Below are 8964 nucleotides of genomic sequence, written 5' to 3'. Positions count from 1 at the left end.
AAATATTAATATTAATATTGTAAATCAATGCATTTAAATTAGATACTTTTTAGCTTTACCACATAACCCTAAAATACTATTCATATATTATTTCTAATTTTAAATGAAGACTCATCGTAGAAAACTGGAAAAATACTGAAAAGCATAAAGGTGACAATAAAAGTGATTCACAACCCCATTATTAACATTTTGTGAAGTGCTTATCTAGCCTTTTTAAAATTAAGATATCATATTTTCATGCTAGTAAAATATGCTATACTGTTAAGAATTATAAATGTTTGCTTTCAAAATTACAGTAACAGAATTCCTTAGCAATGGAATTGTCACTCACTGCTAGTTTTCTTTATTATATATATAAATAATATAAAATGTATATTATATAATCACATATGACCATTAAAATAAATATAATTTATATATAATTTACATTCAACATATAAATCTTAAAGATATTGCTATGAAATACGTGCAGTACCCCAGAATGCTCACTTGTGTCACCTGTCAGTCAATACCACCTAACTTACGTGTGTTGGTTATTTTTTTCTCATTGCTCAAGCAAAATACTTGACACTCAAAATTAAAGGAGGAAAGGTTTCTTTAACTCACAGTTTGTCTATATTTGACTGGCTCCAAGGCAGAGTGGCACATGGCAGAGGGCAACAGTTTATTGAGGCAGAAAACAGCAAAAGGAACAAGAGAAAAAAAGCTAGGAGCATGGAGAGAAGATTCTTTCTGTCTCTTATACTGTATGTAGGCTACCCGCTCTAGGGTGCAAGTAGCACTGACATCCATAATCCAGCACCGGACTATGAATCAATCAAAAAAATCTAGAAGTCCACCCCATGATTGCATGAGGTTTTGGGGGGACATCCAGACACAAATCATGACATTTGCCCCTGGCACCCCAAAGACTCATGCACACCCTTTATGCAAAAAGCATTTGGTTCATCTGCAAGAGTTGCCAGAATTCTAACAGTTTCAGCATTGCTGACAAGTCCAAGTCCCAAGTTTCCTCTAAGATGTAGGGCAGTCTCTTAACTGTGATCCCTGAATAGGTGAAAAAAAATCTAAATACTTCCAACATTCTTCTCTCTTGGCTATAGGGTACATGGATTACTGAGCACTCTGAACATATTCTGAGGAACAAATCTCTATGTTGCCACAGTCCTGGAACCTGGTACAACCTCCATTCTGGAACATGGTGCTCTATGGCTTTCTCCTCAAAACAAAGTCTTTCACTTTTGCAATTTTGAGGCTTCAAAGGCTGGAGACTTTCTGCTTCTTGTGATGCCCCATGCCATCTTTATAATCTTCAGTTCCTTCTCAGTAATCAAGATTTCCTCAGTTCTATTTCTGCAATTCAAAACTTTATTGGCTCTTCCTTTCTAGCCAAAGGCAGAATGGAACATTTTAAAACATTCTGGTTGGCTCCTTGCTCTTGATTCTCAACATAGATCTGGATAAAAGCACCCAACTGTAGTCATGCCATGGCCTGAACATTAGACTGCCTTGAAATTCCCTCTGCCAGATGAATTAGCCTTCTATCCTTAATCTCAGCCATAGGCAAAGTCTCTTGAAATTCCCTCTGCAGGTTAATTAGTCTGATACCTTTAATCTCAGCCTCAGGCAAAGTCTCTGGATAAGCAAAATGCAGACAAACTTTCTGCCAAGCCATAACGCACATCATCTGGAATCCAGCAATCAGTGCAGTCCTTCTTCCCAACAGAAACCTCCCGAACCTGGTCTTTACCAGCAGATTTCTATCAGCCCTCCTCGTTCTGACCAGAATCTTCCATACTGAGCAGGCTGAGGTGTTTCAGCTCTAGTTTTTCATCTCCAAACATTTTCAAATTCTTCCCACAAGTCATTCTCAAAGGCTCTTCGACTACATGGTCAAGTATAGTCAACAACAGTGAAGCTGCTTCTCTAGTACCAAATTCTGTGTTGGTTACTTTTTTTCTCTTTTCTGGGACAAAATACCTGACACTCAAAGTTAAAGGAGGAAAAGATCATTTAGCTCATAGTTTGTGGATATTTTAGTCTATACTTGGTTGACTGCAAGTCAGAGTGGCACGTGGCAGAGGGCAACAGTTTATGGAGGCAGAAAACAGCAAAAGGAACAAGAATAAAAAGAGAGGAGCATAGAAAGAAGACTCTTTCTGTCCCTCATATTGTATGTGGCCCCCCACCCTAGGGTGGATGTAGCACTCACAGTCATAATCCCAGCATTGGGCCAGGAATCAATCAGAGATTTTTGAAGCCTACCCCCATCACTGCATGAGCCTTTGGGGGGACATCCAGACACAAACCATAACACGAAGATAATTGTTATTCTCATCTCTGTTACTATTGATTAGTTTTGTCTTGTTTTGAACATCTTCTAAATTATGGCATCTTCTAAATATGATGTGTGTGTCTGGTTTCTTTACAACACTGATACATACCTCAGTAGTTTGTTCATTTCTGTTTCTATGTAGTATTCTATTGTATAAATATAATACAATTTATCTATCCATTCTACTAATAATTGTTCCTAGTTTGGGGCCATAATTAATAAAGAAGTCATGAACACTCATATTTCTGTATTTTGGGGTGATGTAAACATCTATAGTTCTTCTCCTTTATCCACAGAGGTGTGTTCCAAGACCCTAGTAAATATTCAGCTGTGTATATCTGTGACATAAGTCAACTTCAAGGAAGAGAAGTTCAACTTGGCCCAAAGTTTTAGAAGTTTCAGTCATAGTCAGCTTTTTTAGGCCTGTGGCAAGGCAGAGCCACCATGGTGGAAAGGCAGGATGGAGGAGAGCAGCTCACCTCACAGCTGTCAGGAAACAGAGTAAGAGGGAACAAAGAGGAAGGAAAGGAGCTGGACCCCAGATAGAGTCTCCAAGTTCACACATCTGTTACCCACTTTTCCCCTAAGTTTCTAATAACTCTTAATAATGATATCAAATTACCCTCTCATCAGTGAATGGATGATGTTAGAGTCCTTGAGATCCAGTTGTCTCTGGAAACATTGCACACACACCCAAGAAGTGTGCTTGACTAATTTCCTAGAAATTTCTCAATCTATTCAAGTTAACAATCGAGGTTAATCATCACACTCCCAGTGGCTGCCTGAAACTGCCAATGGTATGTAACTTTATATGTTCTCTGTTGTCTCCTATACATGCATTCCTGTGATAAAGTTTAGTTCATGAATTATGCATTTAACTAATTAGCAAGAATAAAACACAATAATCACAACAATTTGCTGTAATAAAAGCTGTATGAACATGGTGTCTCTCAAAATGTGGTGTTCCTCATTGCATTGTGGTATTATTTTCAGAATGCAGTTGACTGTGGTTAATTGAAACCATAGAAATGATAAAGGAAAACAATATTATTTCTGTTGGTTATATACTCAGTATTAGAATTTCTGTCATGCAGTATATATACATTTAGATTTAGTAGATAACATCGCAGATTTCCAAAGCAGATTTATAATTTATACTCCTCAAGCAATTTATGAGTTCCAGTGTAGCACATCTTCACCAACACATGCATTTTTTTTATACCTTTTGAGTTTAATCATCTGACAAAATTCAGGTATAGCAGTATCTCATTGAAGATTTTATTTTCATTTTTACACAGGAAGCCACAACCAGGGAAGGGGGCCAGGCTGGCTATTTTATAACCATCTCCTGAGAATTAAATCAGATGTTCCAAGAGAATTACTTAGTCCCTTCCAAGGGCACCACTCCCAGTGACCTATGGGCCTCCTGTTATCAATAGCACATGAGAAACTACCTGGACATATAGGTTTTTGTGTGAGCAAAAGGCTGCATGTATTTTGTCTGGCTGCAGACAGCCTGAAGTCGTGAATGATTTCAGCAGCTGGCCAGAGGAGAAGTTAAGTTTTTATAGGGTTTGGAAATGTGGTTATAATCTCAAAGAATCTGGGTAGAATATTTGGGGTCAGTGTTCCCAGGATGGTTAAAGCAGGTATGTAGATAATACTGGACTTTCCAGCATCAGGGAGATTGAATGTCTTGTCCTAAATTTTCTTTGCATTCATCTGTTCTGTTTACTGGGGGCAGCATGGCTCTTTAGTGGCTTTCTGTTGTTTGTGGCGGGTGACATGCTTGCTAGGAGAGTTTCTCTCAGGTTAGACATGAAATTCCCGGTTTTTTATTACATACAGAGAAGGGCAGAAAGTGTACAATGTTTCTTTTCTTTTCTTTTTTGTCTTTTTTTCGTTTTTATCGGTACCAGGGATCGAACTCACGACTGCCTGCTTGCAAGGCAGGTGCTTATGCCGCTGAGCTAAATCCCCAGCCCCAATTGTACAATGTTTCTTACGGCTAATTTGTTTATGACAAGTGGGGAAGCATGAACAGCCTAATTGGGAGAGAAGTATTGGGGAAGGAAGTTATGTTGAGGCATATTGGGGGTGGTATGTGAGCTTAGTAAGGACTCAGATCTAGGGAGGTTCTGGGATAGCCTTACAAGTAGCCATAGAAATGGAAATATAGAGCCAGCAATTTCTGGCTAAGGAAGGATTAGATCAGTTTAGCAAGGAATGATTTAACTGCTTGTCTTGGAGAGATAATTAGAGATTGTTTAGAGAAGCTGTGGGGAAGGAACCATGGATTATGGTGAAAAGAAGAAGAAGGATCACTGTACCAAAGGGCATAGAGAAGGAAAGATGAAGGGCCTAAATAGGACAAAAATGAATGTGAGCATAAGAAATGATTTTGTCCCTGAGGCAAAAAACAATTGATTTGGAATCCCAGCAGAATGGAGAGTACAACCCATAGGAAAATGTATAATAGAAAAGGAGGGTGTTTAAAGTTCTCTCTATCAATCATTGAACAAGAGAAAGATGAGAAGATGCTCTCCTCTAGGAAGAAGCTGTACAGAGTGCCTTGAAAAGGAGATCCATCCAGATAAAGAAGGACTCAATGTGGAGGCTCCAGGGTGACACCAAGCAGACTGAGCACAGGAAGAAGTGAGCAGCAGGAGGGGTAAGGCAAGGTGTGTGTCTTCTGGAATTTGGATCAGGCCTGAGGGAAGTAGGAGATCATTTGCAATTCCAACAAGGAGGACAGGTCAAGCAAATTGTTGTTGGAGACCAGTACGAGTAGCTCTGAGCAGGATTTAAATTTTACTAGTTGGCTTTCTATGTTTATCTGTGAGTCTGTCCTAGGTCTAGGCCCCTTGCCTGTCAATGGGAGCTGATTTATAGTAAGTGAACCTCTATGAATCACTGGTCCTGGCTGAGGCCTGTAGTGGCCTGTGAGGCCAGAGATACCTCAAAGGGCAAGATAAGGCCACAGCTGAAGACACTTTGGCTGCAATACTAATTAAGTAAATAGAGACTGCAGCTGAAGGAATTCACTCCTGCAGTCTCAATCCTACCATAAATGTCATCTGGAAGATAAGATGGTTCTCCTAAATTGGCATAATTTACTACTTGGAGAAGTCTTTGAAATGACTCCCAAGGTCCTGCTCATTTCCCATGTTTTTCTCAGTTTCCCCACCTTTTGTCCTTGGTCCTAATAAAAGTGGGCTGGTCCAGAGAAGTCTTTGTCTCAGCCCTCAGACTCTCGAGCCCATCTAAAGGGTTTTGACCCTCCTGGAGCCCTAAAATCATATGATTTGTTTCAATTTATTTAAACCTCTGCCATACACTCATTTGGGAGATCGGGGATCTAGGTCAGGACCCCGTAAATTGTCAGCAGGATACAGTTTTGTCCTGGATCAGCAAACCCACTGCAGAGGGTCTTGCAGATGAAAAGTCACTGGGTACTATAGATGACTTAGAAAGGTCCTGTCCACTTAGGCTATAGGAACTGGGGTGCTAAATCTTCAATCAAAACCAGTTTGTCAGCCAGGTATTCCTCATAAAGGTGAGAATCAAGCGAAGGTTAGCAGCATATCTTATTGCTTTTGGGGCTTGATGCAGAAATGGGAGATAATCTCCAATGGAACGGCAGAGCAGTGGTCATCTGCATACTGCACAAGGTGAGAGCAGGGATGAAAGGAAAGTAAATCATGTGCAAGGGCCTGACCAAAGCAGTGGGGGCTGCCCTGGAAACCCTGAAGCAAGACCACCCAGGTTCACTGCTAGGATTACTGAGTGTCAGCGGTGTGTCCAGGTGAAGAAGAGATGCTGTGGGAAGAGTCAGGCGAATAATGGAAAAGGATAGACTTGCCCTCCACTGTAAGAGTTACCTGGAGTTCAGCATCCAAGATGGTCCAGGGGGCCTCCAAGGCCTCTGGGTGGCATTGGTCTTTGGTTGCCAGGCCAAGAAGGTCTGGGAAGGAGTCGGTCACAGGTTATGAGCCAGCAGCAGCTGAAGCAACTTCCAGTAGCTAATGTGACTTCCAGCGGGGCACCCCCAATGGACAAGGCTGCACATGTTCCTTAGCCCAGTGACCATTCTGGCAGCATTTGAAGCGAGTTCCTGGAAGTGTGCCATGAGTTGGGGACTCTCTTGATCCCTTTGTGGTCAGCTTGGTGATTGAATTTGGGGGATGTCTTATGGCAGAGATAATATCTGCAGCTCAGAAATGCACTGCTTTCAACCGTTTTCATCTCTGTTGTTGTGACCCTTAAAAAGCAAATCCATTTTTTCCTGCTGTGAGGTTTGAAGGCCAGTCTCCAGTTTCTGTGGAGTGTTTTTGTTTGTTCATTTTACAATTGTCTGGTGCTTATTTGTTAGTAAAATACATCTTTAGGATACGTCATCCCTCTGGCTGTTCTTGGTCTAATGCTATGAATTGCCTGAGGGCAGTGGCCAGGTGAGCCATAAACTGGGCTAGAATTTTATCCCTGTTCCTGTTTGGAGTGGATTCTTTGAGTTTATCAAAAGTATCTTAATTACGTTTGAGCTTTTAATAACTGCATTAAGGGTCACCCTGTAAAGTCCCTCTACAAGGCAGAGGCCATTCAATCATTTTTAATCTTATTTTATTTTTTATTTTTTTGGTACCAAGGATCAAACTCATGACCTCACATTTTTCAGGCAGGCGCTGTGCTGCTGAGCTGCACCCCAGCCTGGGACTATTCAATCTTGTTTGGCTGTATCTCGGGTTCCTACCTGATAGTCCTATTTGGGTTCTCCAGGGGAATAGCTGCAGTGCCCTCAGGAAGGTCAGGCTGAAGATATGTAGACTGGGCCAGGGAGATGAACTCATTACTGTTTATCTGGGGAAAGAATGGAGCTAAGGATAACACTGAAATCTGCCCAGGTGAGATTATATGATTGAGCCAGTAAGTGGAATCGTGCATTTACTAAGTGGGATAGAGGAGAAGCAGCACAGTTGCTGACTAATTTGGGAGAGGTCTGTGAAAGAGAAGGGAATATGAGCCCTAAGTATTCCCTCCCCCCTGGGAACTGAGGGTCAGGGGCAAGGGCTGAGGGACCAAACCATAACCCAGACCAGTTATGAGGTACAGTGGAGTCGGGCCCAGCATACGCAGGGGAGAATGGGGACAGCATGTGGGGACAGCCCCTGGTCAGATTCAGAGGCTCTGTCAGGGAGAGCAGCAGCAGAGGGCTCAGCCTGACCCCCTGGAAGTGACAGAGGCGCTGGGTGAGAAGGGGAAGCAGCTATACCAGTCCCAGAGAGTGGCAGTTCCTGCAGCAAAGCAGGAGGTGCGGGGAGCCACCAGGGGAGAGTTAGGTCCTTTGGCTCTGTTGTCAAAAAGAAGTCTGCATCTGGTGGAAGGGAGCAGACAGGAGGAAAAAAAGAAAGATTTGAGAGGGATTACATGAGGCCCACGAAGTCAGAACTTCACTACAGAGTGCAAAGAATGTCCACACCTTTGACCATTTGCTCAGCCTCTGGCGGTCACTTTCTAAATCCTGTAGAATAGAGAATCAGAAGTGCCATTTTCTGGTCAGCATGAGCCATTGTCCAGTTTGCACTGTGGTCATGTGGTGTTGCAGAAGAATATTAAAAATTTGGAGTTCGTATCTGGGTAGATATGAAGAGGTTATTTACATTATTTAATAAACAGGGAAGAGGGAAGAGAAGGAATGTTTCCCATGGAAAGTAGAAAGAGGTCGTTGTCATGTCCAACATGACAAAATGAGAGTGGCACTGAGGGCCACACTGGATGTCTCCACTGAGACTCAGGAGAATAACAGAGACATGGGTGAGGGATAAGGCAGTCATCACTGCAACTGATCCACCACCAAGGGAAGGCAACCCTCTTGGGGGGTTTCTAGGGCTGGGTTTCAAAGGCATGAAAAGTAGGGCAAACTCTCTCTGTCCCCATGAGTGGAAGGGTAAAAAGGCAGGAGAGGGGCATGGAGAGGGCCTTACCTGATTTGAAGAGATTTGGAGTAGCAGGAGCTTCCTGGAGCACTAGAGCAAGGTATGAGGCCAATGTCAGCAGGAAGCCTCAGTGGGAGAAGTGTTGAGATGGGGTGTAAGACCCTCCAAGGAGAAATTAACCTACCCTGGGTTTCCAGCACGGTGTGTTATCAGCAGCACGTGAGAAACCACCTGGAGATTGTGTGTACTGTCCTAAGGGTTTGTTTTTTTTTTTTTTTTTTTTGCCATCCTTTCTGTTTGCTGAGGGCAGCGTGGCCCTTTAGTGGCTTTCTGTTGTTTGTGGAGGGTGGCAAGTGTGCTGGGAGGGTGTCTCTCAGTTCAGACATGACGCCTCCCAATAAGCCTCACCTCTTAAAGGTCCACATTGCCTTCCAATATTGCCACTCCAAGGACCACAACTTCACTATATGAACCTTGGGGGTTAAACTGCATCCAGTCCACAGCACTTAGTGTTTCTCTCTCAGTGACACTTTGTCTAATAGAAAGAAACTGTTCTCTTTGTGGTAGAAACAATGGACTCCAATAAATCATTCATTTTTCAATTTCACTTGACATTAAGTTACTAAAATACAATTATAGTTATAAAGTTATAAAGAGAACATAGTTATAAAGAGAACAACACAGAGTGTTGATTTA

This window comes from Cavia porcellus, unplaced genomic scaffold, assembly GCF_034190915.1.
Source record: "Cavia porcellus strain 051 isolate PalLab524CR breed Dunkin Hartley unplaced genomic scaffold, mCavPor4.1 scaffold_17, whole genome shotgun sequence".
Classification (NCBI taxonomy): Eukaryota; Metazoa; Chordata; class Mammalia; order Rodentia; family Caviidae; genus Cavia; species Cavia porcellus.
Note: the sequence above shows the minus strand (reverse complement) of the source record.